We start from the raw sequence: 14,459 nt of genomic DNA, 5'->3' as shown, positions 1-14,459 counted from the left end.
TTAGAAATGAGCTTTAGAATCTGGCAAATAATTCCATTAACCCCATCAGTGAAGGGTACCTGTCGCTTACTGGTGGACCCAGGTCATGTGTCCCTGGAAGAGAGGAATGTGACCTTGAGGCGAGAGCTTCCACAACCCCTACAGACCAGGGGACAAGGAGAGAGCAGGCAAGAGTTGGGACCAGGTGCCCAGGGCAAATAGAGGTACGGCAGGTAGACAGGCAAGGGAGCAGTGAGAGGAGGAAGAGGAAGAAGGTTGCAATGCATGGCAGCTACAAAGAAGAGTGGTCTGGCCTGAGACCTGTGGCTGTGTCTGCCAGAGCTGGTGTCTTTAGCTTCCTCAGGTGCTCATGAAGGTGGCAGTGGAGTGGTGGCCATGGAGCCCAGGCCACGTGGGTGGTGGGTCTTGGGCCATGCCCAGTGCTGGCACCACTTTTGTTCTGCACAGCTCCCTCTGGTCTGCTAGGCTGCATGACTCCTGACAGCAGTGGTGGGCTCCTGGGTCCACCATGTGCCTCAGTGTGTGCACATAGGCACTGCTGCTTCTGCTACTGCTGCTTGTGGGGTCCAGGCTGTAGGCTGCCTAGCCCCCAGTGCCTCAAGCCTCCCAGCCTGGAGACGATAGGTGGGGCAGAGACTTGGGGCACAGGCACGTGGGGGCTGTTGTCTTCTCCCTGTGCTTGGTGTTTCTAACTGCCAGTGGGCACATGACCCTGGTCCCTCTGATAGGTAGCAGGTAGGTATAAGCTGTGGCCACAAGAGGAAGACAGGAAGAAATCATTTTAATTCAACTTCCCAATTCCACTAATCTCTATTTAAGACCAGGTAGCCAGAGCTCAGAGGCCATCACAGGATACTTGAAAGTTAGCCACTATCTGGAAGCTTAATTCACTCTTTACCTAAGAGTAATCCACACCCTGAATTTCAACTATGTCTGGGGCAGGGAAGTTTTCACAAGTGAATTTGACAAAACAAAGACCCAAACCAAAGCGACAGACAGAGCAAAGGTTAGGAATGTCAAACAATTAGAACAATTAGGAATTTCAAACAATTAGACTTTCTATTAATTAGAGAAGGAACTAGTAGATTACTCAGTCTTTCTTAACAAGACAATGACCCAAACTCAGGAAATCACCCCAGAGGCCAAAATGACCCGAAGCTAAGAGTTTCTTAATAAATATTCCAACCTTAAAACTTGACTCCATTGTTCTTACTCTGGAGACACCCTGCTTTCAATCTGTTGAAAAGATATTGTTTTCCTAATAAACTTTACTGTTACTTTCACTGAATCTTCTGCCAGACACAAGAACCAAGGTAAATTTTCCAGGCCATTTTTCTGGTAGCACCTCTGAAGGCAGTTCAAGGCCTGGGGCATGTTGGGCAGGGTGGGGGATGGGCAAAGAGGAGACCAGCCCAGTGCCTGGGGCAACGGCCACCTTAACTGGCACCCACCATGAACTGGCGCCCAACTTGGATTGTGTTGTCCAGGGCCCTGGGGTGGTCTTCATCACCCTCCCTGGGCCCTGTGTTGGAAATGTTGGCCCCAAAAGTGACCACGTGGAGAGGAGTGATCTGGCCAAGAGATTCTTTATTGCCAGGTGGGAGAGGGAGAGAGCAGAGAGAGCCAAGAGAGAGAGGGAGAGCGGGGCAGGAGCTTAAATACCCCTCAGTGGGACTCAGCATGATCTGATTGGTTAGGATCTTGTGGTTCGTGCCGATTGGAGGTTGGGGCAGAAGGAGGGTTCAAGCTAGACTTGAGGCAGGACCGTGACCCTGGAAAGCGGAGGCTTAAGGGTGCAGTAAGAACTGAAACCTATCAGCGCCATTATTGCCAACATTCCTCCCTTTTTTGTTTGTTAAGGAAGTGGGGCGTTGTGTTCGCTCTGGCTTCTTCGAGCTGGCAAGGGGTGGTGTAGGGAAGGGAGGGTCAGTTGGCAAACAGTGTTGGGGTGGTGAGCTTCATGATGGTGTACACCCAGGCTCCAAAAATGAAGATTTCCTCTTCCCTGAAGTTGATGAAGGTCCCTTGTAGCCACAGGTCGTAAAGAGTCTCGAGCCAATCCTCCGACCTCTGCATGGTGGTATCAGCCAAGTATCCTCGCGTTTTGGAGAGGTTGGTGTCCCTGGAGGTACAACTGGTTAAATTTTTGATCAGCAATAGCAGACATGCAGTATGATACAGGGAGGAAGCTTAAGAGTAGGAGAGCAAGAACACAGGCATCAGGATGGGCACTGGCCAGGAGAACCACTGGGAAATGATGTTCTCTAGACAATTTCAAGAGTCCTCCAACTACAGAGAGAGAAATGGGTGGCCATACATTATCTAAGACCCAAACAGGAACATTAGGGGGAGTATAAAAATGTGTCTATTCAGGGACTACATACCTAGGGATCTAAATTCTGCAAAGTCTTATACCTGCCAGGAAAGCTGTAAGCTGTCTTATGGTATGGGGGTTGGGAAACAGAAGATTGGGTTGATGCATTTATGACTCAGGGAGTGAGTCTGTCCCTTTAAGGCCACACGTAGGCAGGTGACCTGTGGGAGGCAGGGGCTGTCAGGATTTAAACGTAACACTCTTGGATAAAAGAGAGCTTTAGCTCATTATTTTATATAAATTGACACTTTCAACTTTTAGATGTTTGTACCATATTTAGATAAAGTATAACATAACACTGTTACAAGGTGGTCATTTAAGACACATAAGCAAATATGTAAATGAACTCTGACTTAGTAGTACTTAAAGCCTGACAAGATCAGCAGAAAACATGAATAATTTCTTTGATAAAATCTTTCTCTGTAATGTTTTCTGTAGATGTTACTCAGAGCAGAACAATATTAAGATAATCTTGTTATTTCATAGACATAGAAGATTTGATTTTAGTTTGACATGATACTAAAAATCTTTTAGGCAACTCTTAGATTATATTCAACTTTAACTTTATCACACATTGAAGTTTTTTATTATACACTTTTAAAACTTTCTCAGACCTTTATATAGCATACTAAACCCTTTGATGGCTTGTCCTAATCCTTCCTATTTGAAACAATCTTTAGGACAAACGCCTTCTTTGTAAAATCCCTTCTCATCCAAAAAACCATTCCTTTTTCCTTTAACTTCTCAAAAAATACATTTATTACCTATCTATATCCTTTCCAGTTGTTTACTTTGTAACTTGTATTTTAAAATTAACTTTTATAAGAATTTTAAATTTATTGTAGGGGCTGGAGCAACTAATTAGTAGCCCTTGTTGTTTTAAGGAATTTATGATAGGCTTTAAGTCTTCATCTTCCCTCAGGCTAGAGGGGATATTGTTTTGGGTGTGGAAACTGTGAGGGATTTTTGAGTTTTATTTGAATAGGGAGGGCTGTCCTGGCTCACCCTACACTCATCTCATCAGTCCACACTGTGGAATCTATTTGTGCCTGAAGGAGGGGGACAGCAGAGAGAGCTGCCTGGGGGGAGGAGAATTTGAGCTTTAGTTGAGATAGTAAATCCCGTCCCAGCAGGGACACTGGAGTTTCAGTACTATGGGGAAAGAGTGTCAGAAGAGGAGGTCTCCCCAAGAGCAGACCAGAGGCCAGGTAAACTAGCGCTCTAAGGGCTGGCCAGATTTGCCCTGAACGATAACTTTTGTCATTGGACCGGGGACCAGGAGAAAAAGGTAAAACAGAGAAACAGGCTCCACTGTCTAGGAGGAAAATGACCTTTTGTTTTCCTGCCATTATGGCTCCTCAACATTGATGCCAAGAAGTGGAGTGTGGCCAGGAGGCTGAGACCCATCAATCTATAGGAGGTGGCACCTCACCTTCCATCTGGAACTGGGAGCACTTAGACCTCCAGTGGTTACCCTTGCAGAGGGCAGGGTCCCGGTTGGGGGTGGGGCTGCCTCCCGGGCTGTCCCCCTTAAGCATTCTCTGCAGAAGTACCCCTCCTGTCCACCATGGTAGCAGGTTCAGGATACAGGATACAGGCCCCAGTCGGGTGGGGCCCTCTCTGAGAGCAGCAATGAGCCATGGTGTCTCTTATCTTTTTCTCTCCTGTTAGTAAGGTCCCAGACATACAGACATAGCCATAAATACAGACATGGCTAGCTGTATTACTTGGCTGAATGACTTTTCCCTTCAGCCACAGTCTGAGTTTTTTACGAATATCTGGGACTGACTGTTAGAAATTTATCTTGGAGGAGAACTTCTCTCACCTGTGACTCTGAGTCCACCATGGTATGCTTTCTGATAGGTTGTTGCTGTAAAGTAAAGTTGTTATTTTACATTGACACCTGACACTCTGGAGAGCTGGTCTCTGAACCATTCTGGGCCTCAGTTGCCTCACTTGAAGAATGAGGGATCTGGTCTAGGTTAAACTACATTTTTCCACTATGAGATGGCTGAAGTGACATTAATGCCACTTATCTTCTTTACCATTTTTTATTTTTATTTTTTTAGTAATGCTGGGGAATTGAACCCAGGGCTTTGCACATGCTGGGCAGACATTCTCCCATTGAGCTACTTCCTCAGCCCCAAATATTATTATTATTTTTTACTTTGGCTGTACTGGGCTTGAAGTCTGCAAGAAGTCTGTTTACATGGGCAAGGAGGAGGTTTGGAGAGGAATTGGCTGATTTAGAAACTGGTTTACAGGCTGATAGAATCTGCGCAGGAGAACAGAAAGTATAGAGGGAGGATTTGAAGTCAGAGAGCCGGATTTAGACGGAGGTATGAAAAGGCTTGGACATAATGGAATCTCTCCCCATTGTCCTGATTGCTCACAGTAGTTATATGTCCCATAAAAGGTTGGGATTTACAGACCCGAAAAGGACCAGTGATTTTGGTTGTCTAAAGGATAAGTGGGCCAGATTTGAGTGCAAAAGCGGATTAAATTTTTTGGTTTTATGTCTGGGGTCAAACCCAAGGTGTCCAAATTATTGAGGAGGCGTCTCTCAATGGGGAGTCAGATGGCAGAGAAGACATAGAGGCACCCATTATGAGGGATCTGGTCCCAGAATGGGAGAGGAGGATGTTATGTACTGTGGAGCGTCCTTGTGCAGCACAAATATCCGAGAGAATGCAAAACACATGAGAATCAGTCGTCACTGAGTTCAGGTGGTTTGCAGGCCGCCAATGGGCCGAGGGCTATGGGTCACCTGGGCCCAGGCTTTTTGACGATGGGTCTCTGAGACCCATGACAAAATGGATCCAAGCCTGACAAGGAAGGGAATCCCTCTACCACCTGAGCTGCCAAACCAGAGATACCACCAGAGATAGCCAAACAGAGGGAGTGTTTGAAAACCCCGGAGACACCGAAGGGAGAGACCACGAAGGGAGCCCGAGAAGGGTATGTGGACTCACCAAAGAATGTCTGGTGTTGGATGCAAGCAGGGCAATCGGGAGGATGAGTCCTGGCCAGTCATGTCCTCAGGGTGGTCGTGGGGTGAGTTGGAATGGGGGTCCCACCAGGATTACTGGGGAGCCCCCATCCAAGTCATGGCACCAAATGTTGGAAATGTAGGCCCCAAAAGTGACCACGTGGAGAGGAGTGATCTCACCAAGAGATTCTTTATTGCCGGGTGGGAGAGGGAGAGAGCAGAGAGAGCCAAGAGAGAGAGGGAGAGAGGAGCAGAGGCTTAAATATCCCTCAGTGGGACTCAGCATGATCTGATTGGTTAGGATCTTATGGTTCATGCTGATTGGAGGTTGGGGCAGAAGGAGGATTCAAGCTAGACTTGAGGCAGGACAGTGACCCTGGAAAACAGGAGCTTAAGGGTGCAGTAAGAACTGAAACCTATTGGCGCCATCATTGCCAACACTGTGGCTGCCTGGGTCTGGGAGTCAGAGAGGGAGGAGGGAGAAGGGAGGGGAGAAGGGAAAACAGCATTGTGGTTTTAAGGCAGCCTACCTGTTTTCTGTGAACCATGAGGGGAGCGAGCATTGGGTGGAAGGACACTGCTGGGTTGTGCAGGCCACCTGCCCTCACAACACAACCTGCAGGCCTCGGAGGGAGCCCCACATGTCAGGTGGACACTGCTGGGTCTGGTGTCTCCCAGCTGCATTTCCTAAGGGCAGAGCTCAGCTCATTCTCTTGGCTGTGGTTTCAGAGAAGAGAAGAAAAGAGAGTAGAAATAGTCTGAGCCTCACTCTTTCTCCTGGCTGGCTTACCACATGTTGTTGGAGGTGGCAGTGGTGGCTGTGATCAGAAGACTTCCAAATGGATTCTTCCATGGTTGGACACGTGGGTGTAAATGGAGTTGTTAAAAGTTAAAGAAGGGAAATATGAAGAGGAGCATGGTGGGGCCTCAGTGGAATTTGGAGGCAGAGAGAGCATGCTTTCCTTTCCCCAATATCATGGGAAGGGAGGAGCCATGTGATTCCCATCCAATCATCAATGAGTGGGGACGGGCATGGGTGGTTCCCAGGCCAGGTGAGGGTGGTCCCTGAGCCAGAGTGTGGTCAATCTGGAATACAATATTAAGTTTCTATGAGTCCTGAACTTTCCCTAATTTTAGCCTGCCTCAACAGGACTGGAAAGTAAACGCAGGGCTAGGATAAAATGTCCACGGGAAGGTAAATCACAGAGCTTGGCTCTAAGCCAGAGCCCTGGAGCAGTATGTCGGGTGTGGGTGTGGGCGAAAGTGTGAGTGACTTCATGTTCTTCCTAAGGAAGTGCTAAGTGAACGTGCAAGTTAAGGAAAAACACCACCCAGCCTCTTCATTTCTCCACAATCTTGGGAAGATCTTGTGACAAACGTGCATTTTGGAAACAAAACAAATATGTAGAGTTAGTAACTGCTTCTATTTCTATTAATTTTTTTCTCCTGTTAAATTCAAGTGAAATAAGCTTTATATACCGTATTTTAAAATCTAGCATACACAGTATGATCTTTTAATGAAGTGTTTTTTCCTTCCTCCCATTCTGCCTCCCTTCTTTCCATCCTTCTACTCTTCCTTCCTCTCCACCCTCTCACCCTCTTCCACATGTGTGCTTAGAACGACATCTCGAGTGGTGCCGCCTAATGCTAACTTTAGAGATGGGGGCACTAGGCGTTTTAGTGGTCCCAGTCCCCTGCCCATATTTGCAGCATTTAATTGTATAGGCTGAATTACATTATCATCACCATAAAAGAATACAAATTTACTAATATCCATTTTGTAGGGTGGGGACATGAATGACGCGGCAAGGGAAGCGCCTGGCACAGCTAGGCAGGCAAGCCCAATGCTGAGCCCCAGGGTTCCTTTCTGGTGATGCACTTGCTGCTCCTTCTGCCTGATCACCCCCCCCCCCTTCTCGCTTTAGTAAATTTCTGTGCATCCTTTGAGACCTAATTCCAGGTGAAGAATTTCCTGACACCTCCACCTGGACAATCAGACCCTCTCCGAGGAGACTCAGAAGCTGAGCAGTGACCTAGGGACAGCAGAAGGAGCAGGGAGCACTCACATAGAGGCAGTGTCCAGGGAGGACGGCTCAGGGAGTTTTGGCTCCAAGCCCGCCCCTGCTTTATTGAACTTTGCCTTCGGGATGGATGTGTTCTGGGGTTTCTCCAGTGTTTTGCTATTCCACTCGGGTGGAGCTGAAAGTGGCCAAGTGGATCCAAAGGGATGGGCGGAGCCCAGGGAAGCCCAAAGGGCAGTGGGTGAGGGCTGGCAAAGCCTGAGGGAAGGAGAGGATTGAGGGAACAGAATGGCGGCGTTTTCCTCCGGCAGAGCCGGACTGAGGTGAAGCCGAGGCCTGAGAAGCAGGAGGAGAAGCCTTAAGGAGAGAGGCAGAAGTAGTGAATGGCCAGAGCCAGGTAGTGAGAGGTGGAGCCGGCAGGAGCCAGCTGTGCTGAGCCAAAGGGATGGGCGGGGCCAGTCTGGCGGAGCCCAGGGGGTGGGCGGGGCAAGTCGGGCGGAGCCGAGGGGTGGGCGTGGCAAGTCGGGCGGAGCCGAAGGGGTGGGCGGGGCAAGTCGGGTGGAGCCGAGGGGTGGGCGGGGCTCGTTCCGTGGAGCTGAGCCTGGCGGGGTTGATCCCAACCAGTGGGAGGTGAGCGCTGCGTGGCCGAAGGGAAGAAGCCGATTGAGGGAACCGAGTGGGCAGCAAGAAGCGGGAGCGGAGGCTGTCAGGTGAGAGGCGGAGCCGCGAGGCTGGGGCGGAGCCCGCGGTGAGAGGCAGAGGTAGAGTCGGGACGCTGACTGGACCCGGAGGCCGGGGGTACCCGGGAGGCTGACTGGACCCAGAGGCCGTGGGGACCCGGAGGCCGGGGAACCGTGGACGCTGACTGGACCCGGAGGCCGGGGTACCCGGGAGGCTGACTGGACCCAGAGGCCGTGGGGACCCGGAGGCTGGCGGGACCGTGGACGCTGACTGGACCCGGAGGCCGGGGGGACCCGGGACGCCGACTGGACCCGGAGGCCAGGGGGACCCGGAGGCCGGGGGGACCCGGGAGGCCGACTGGACCCGGAGGCCAGGGGGACCCTGACGCCATGGGGACCCGGCCTGGCGCTGGAAGCCCCGACCCGCTGTCCCTCGTCGCCTTTGGGCCGCGCCCTCTCAGACCCTGGGAAGAGGCCGGGGTCCCGCCCGCGGTCCTCCGTCGCACCAGTCGTCTCCCCGGCCTCAGTTTCCCCTCCGTCCCCTCACATGTGTGGGATTTCAAGTTGGTTAGGAATTTGCTCGCAATGGTCGTCTCTAGAGCGAGACCCCAGAGAGCCGTTCTTGATGAGTGAGTTCTCGGCCATTCTGTTAGGTGGGGAGACCAGAACCACAGAAGCAGGGATGATTTTACCTCGCATTTAAAATTTAAATCTGAGGCCCTGCAACAATGGCATCCACAACTCGGTGGTGAACGTCAGGCTGTTTTTCCAGACAAAGAAGACTGTCGCAGGCTAAATGTCCAGGAGTCTTCGTTTTTCCAGAATGCTCTGTCCCAGGGGAAATCCCTGGGACCTCAGGGTCCCTTTTGGGAGTGTCTCCTGCAGGGCTTTGTCTCTTTCCACGTCTCAGCCTCAGTTTCTGCATCTGTAAACTGGTGCTCAGGATCCCTGCTTTGTGGGGTTGTGAGAACTCAGTGAGATTCTCACTCTGTGTGTGGAAAGGCTCTGAAAGCCGTGCTCTGGGGCAGGATAAACAGGGCAGCTGTCAGACCACACAGCACTCTGGGGGCTGTGGACAAGGCAGCCCTTGGTCCTGGGTGTACGGCTGGGGGAGTTGAGCTTGGTCTTATTTCAGCCCCAAGTGTGCCTTGTCCAGTCACCCAAGGGCATTGAGACAGTCCTGTGCGTCAAGTCCTCATGCACAGAGAGGAGCCTGGCCTGACTGCCCTGTCGTGTGTGCCTGTGTCTACCCAACAGAAGGCATCAGTGCCCTGAAAGCAAAAGCTCTCTTTGCCCCTCTGTGCCCTTGCCTATGTGGGTGTCTCTCCCTTGTTCATGCCCTCCTGCTGTGGGTGCCTTTGGTGAATCCTACTCAGCCACTGAGACCCACCTTGAGTAAGTCTTACTGATTCTAGCTCTTCCCCTTTGAGTTCAGCCTCCACCCTCACCTGAGCCCACACTGCTGTTCTAGCCATGATGCAGTGCTCTGTTGTTCTGCCTCTCCTGCTAGCTTTGACAGAGATGAAGAAACAGAGTGGGTCACCTTGAACCCTGGACAAGTCCATCTTCCAGCCCGTGAGTTTGTGAATGCAACATAGTTCCTTGTACGGTGGCCCTCAGGAAAGAGATGGACAGACTGTAGAGCTGCTCAACCAGAGAGCAGGACTCATCCACCTTCTGCTGCCTGTTGTGCATGACCAATAGGTTCTGGTAAGTGTCTGTGGACTGACTTATTGACTGTATTTCAGGGTATTCCAGCAGCAAGAGGAGGGGAGTGCGTGGTTGTCTTTTATGTTTAATGTTACCTATTGGAGAAACTCAGTAAAAGTCAAACTTTTGTCAAAGTCAAACTGCTGCAAATAGGAAACTTTAAAGCAACAGAGGCCATTAGGAGAAGGGGACCAGGAGCTAGAGAAAAGGTCAGTTTGAGAAGAATCAACTTAGAATGTAACACATATGTACATGAAAGCAATGTGAGTCAACTGCCTGTATAGCTATCCTTATCTCAACCAGCAAAAACCCTTGGTCCTTCTTATTATTGCTTATACTCTCTCTTCAAAATTAGAGATAAGGGCAAAATACTTTCTGCCTGGAAGTGAGGGGGCGGGGGTAAGGGAGGGGATGAGGGGAAGGGGGGAGAAATGACCCAAACATTGTATGGACATATGAATAAAAGATATGTATATGTATATATATATTTTTTCTTTTTCAATAAAAAAATGCTACAAATAGGCTGTGTCCACCTACCCAGTCTATGGTCTTAACAAAGGTGCCTGTGGTTCTCAGTGGATCTGTCTCTGCATGTGGTTTGCAGGCATGTGGATAGAGGACATGCTGGCTGCAGTGCAGGAAAAGCTTGCAGGTCCCATTTGCTTCACAGGAAAGTTATTTCTTACATGTTGCACAGTGTGATGTGTCTGGACAGCCACCTCAGAAGGTGTCTGGGGTGCCAGCCCAAAGGCTGTGACTGCGCTCTCCTCCTCTTCTGCTCTGTTTCATTAGAGGAAGATTGAGGGGGGCTCACTCTTGAGGGGACTCAGCTGCAGGGAGTGATGCCAATTCCTTCTGTACTCCAACAGCCATAACTCAGTCACATGGTCATGGCAAGGGAAACTGGGAAATGTGGTCTTGTGTGAGGAGGATTTGTGAGTGTCTCACCACAGGCATGTGTATCAACAGAGTATATGTAGCATAAAGGATGGAGGACTAGTGAGAAGAGAATAAAATCCTTGTCTTTGCTATTTGTATATTTTGGCTGTAGAGTGAGCCAGGATTGCTGATGCATAGATGTGGGGATTGTAGGCCCCAAAAGTGACCACATGGAGAGGAGTGATCTGGCCAAGAGATTCTTTATTGTTGGCCCGGAGAGGAGCAAGCCTCATGGGGGAGAGAGAGAGCCAAGAGAGCGAGAGCGAGAGAGAGAGAGAGAGAGAGAGAGAGAGAGAGAGAGAGAGAAGGGCAGGGGCTTAAATACCCCTCAGTGAGACTCGGCATGATCTGATTGGTTAGGATCTTATGGTTCATGCTGATTGGAGGTTGGGGCAGAAGGAGAATTCAAGCTAGACTTGAGGCAGGACCGTGACCCTGGGAAACAGAAGCTTAAGGGTACAGTAAGAACCGAAACCTATCAGCACCATTATTGCCAACAGGGATGAGGGACAAAAGGGACCAAAGATGATTCCTGAATGTTTGCCGTGTGCACCATAGAGGCTCACGATACACAATAGTGGACAGAACAGAGAGGAGACATGGGGATTGTTGGTTTTAGGGGGAAGATTCCAGTTTTGTCTTGTTAAGTTTGCCATTAGATGCCCACGTGGACAGGTCTCCAGGTGACAGCAGAGGACTAGGCGGTAGGTATGCATTTCAGAGCCAAGTCACATGGACAGTGTTTAGTGCCCTGAGCCTGTGGGTGATCAATTAGGAAGAGGGTGCAGATAGGGGCCATGCAGAGAGCTTCACTCTGAGCCTTGGGGCACACCACTGTTCAGAGATGGAGCAGAGGGAAGGCTGTAAGGAGGCAGAGCAAGGGTATCTCGATTGGGAGACAGGAAACCAGGTAAATGTGCAGAATTTTGAGAAGAGAAAATTTGAAAAGAAAACGGGACCTGTTGTGCTGAAGACCACTCAGAATGTGAATAAGAGGGAGACCAGGAAGGGACCATGGAGGTTAGTGATGGCCCCATGGAGGTTACTGATGCTCTCTGTGGAACCAGGGTTGTTAGGTGGTGGGAACAGAGCTAGTCGGATGAGTTCTGGGAGATAGGAGGTGAGAGAGTGAAAGCCACAATTATCCATTGCTTTTCTGCTCAAGGAGAATGACACACAGAAGGGATATGTAGCCCGAGTACTAACAATAGTGGTCTCTGAGATGTGGCAATGAGCTCACTCTGGAATGTTGTAGCTTTCTTTCATTTTGCCCATAGCAGTCTGTTCTGTTACTATCTTGATCAGCTGTACATAGATGTGTTTAGAAACATAGATCTTACTGCTGAGGGGCAGTGTGTGTTTTGGGCATGCCCTGATCACTTGGGGAGGAATTTTATAAACCTGTGTTAGATATCACCTCTTACTGGTCAGTCACGGTGAGAGGTTAGGGTCTTGCAGATCTTTCCCGAGTGTGTGCTCAGAGCTCTTGTGCCGTTCATTCCTTAGGCTTTCCTTTGAAACTTCCTTGGTTAGCTTTTCCTTTGCTGTAAGAGTGTTAGCACCATTGTAGGCAGCTGCAGTATTAAACAATTGCTGCTGCTTGTTTTTATAAGTAGGCATGGAGAAAAGGCACACTGGGCGAAATCTGAGGGAGGCAAAAGGAAGAGAAAAGCTTTGAGTGGGGTTTTCTTTAGAAATTCCAGAAAGATTAAACAATGACTTCCTCTGGAGCTTTTTTTTTTTAACTTGATAAAACTTTATTCTTTTTTTCATTTTTATGGGCATGTATTAGTTGTACACAGGGATTTCATTGTGGTATTTCCACACATGCATACAATGTACCCAAATCAAATTCTGCTCCCCATCCCTTCTGCTCATCAGCCCATCCTCCTTAAAACAGTTTCACCAGGTTTCATTGTTCTGTTTGCATACATGTGTATACCATTCTCAGCCACATAGGAAGGACTTCCCTTTGCCCTCCCCTTTTGCTCCTCCCTCCCACTGGCACCCACCCTAACAGAACCTATTTTGCCCTCTTCTCTGGGGCTTTGAATGAGTTCCAGTCCTGTCTTCCTCCTCCAATGGCTGCTATGCTGCGGATTTCACCATGTTTTCTAACGCTTGGCTTTTAAAAGTAGCATGCAGGAAGGGATCAGGGGTGGGAGTAAAAACAGAGCAATTTAAACTCCAAGGGGCACACTGGTCTTACAGTAGTTAGCTGTTTTCTTTAGTGAGTGCTGTGGAGTTTGTTGCCGGTGTTTGGTTAATTTCTTCCTCTCCCTTCTATTCAACCTTCACCTTTCCCCGTCCTTGTTCTGTTCCCCTTACCGGCTTGCTCCATAATTAATGATGTGAAATCATTCATCTGCTCACTTCTGGAAGTTATTCATGTGTGCACCCATTGCCTGTGACAGTGGCATGTCCAGCAGGGAAAAGGGCACTTGCACTTCAGCTTCCTTTAGTTTTGGAAGATCAAGTGAAAAACCAGAGTATGAAACACACAGTGGTCACTTCTGAACAAGGCTATTCCTTAGTTGATTTTAAGAATATTTACAAGGAATAGCTTTTTGAATGATTTATCAGAATGGGGGAGAGGAAGACTGGAAGCAATTTACATTCATGTTCAAAAAAGCACTGATTGTGGAGTGAGGAAATGTATATAGTAAAATCATAAGACCAGAAAACAGTTTCAACAAAGCTTAGAGCTTAGTCCTCCAAGATTTATAGCTCTTAGTTATTTGAGTTTTGTTTGTTTGCCTCTTTGTTTTTCTCTGAGATAGGGTCTGGTTGGGTAGCCCAGGCTGTCCTCAACCTCAGCTTCCCAAGTACTGGAATTTCAGGCATGAACCACCACACCCAACTTGGGTGCATTTTAAATATAGTTTGACACAGATGAGAGAAACTGGTAGAAGAACCTTATGGATATTATGAATGTGGGGTGTTATAAGCTCAACCCAGGAAAAAGAGGAAACCCGACTGAATGTAATCATTGAAACAACCTTTAGTTATAACAAACTCCATAAGACATCAGTGGTTCACAAAGGAGAGGTTCCTTTAAGTATAATAAATGTGGGAAGGCCCTTGCTAGAAATGCCTCTTCACTATGCACTGGGGACCCATGCCAGGCAGAATGGCTGTGGTTTTAACCAAAGTAGGAATATGTATTGTTGAGAGTTCAAATTATTTACCTCCCCCAAATTTTAGAGATGTTGTTCCCTACAATGAAAGTGAACATGGCAAAGCATTCTTCAATGATTCCACTTTTATTGTGTGTGCATCAGAGGAGTCATAGAGCAGACAAAGACTGTTTTGGGGTTCTTGAGCTGCAGTAACAAATTAACACAAACTCGGTAGCTTTAAGCCATTGAGATTCATTCTCTCAGAAGTTAGGAGGTCATAGTCAGAGCAAAGATTGGGATAGTTCACTCCCTGTGGAAACTCTGCAGGGTCATTAGCTTCCTGCCTCTCTGCTGGGTTCTGTTGCTTCCCCTTGTCCTTGGTCTCTGTCTCTTTCTTTAATTTTTGGTGGTACAGGGGTTTGAACTCAGGTCTATGCACTTGATAGATAAGCACTCTGCTGCTTGAGCCATACCCTCAGCCCTCTCCTTGGCATGAGTGGCTGATTCACTTCAGCCTGTCTCCGTCCTCAGATGGCTTTCTACTATGTCTCTGTGTCCTCCACACTTCTTATAAAGAAATCAGTCATTGTATTTGGGGCTCACCCTTATTCAGTGTGACCTTGTCTT

This window comes from Castor canadensis, chromosome 10, assembly GCF_047511655.1.
Source record: "Castor canadensis chromosome 10, mCasCan1.hap1v2, whole genome shotgun sequence".
NCBI lineage: Eukaryota > Metazoa > Chordata > Mammalia > Rodentia > Castoridae > Castor > Castor canadensis.
The sequence above is the reverse complement of the archived record's forward strand: the minus strand, read 5'-3'. Positions refer to the sequence as shown.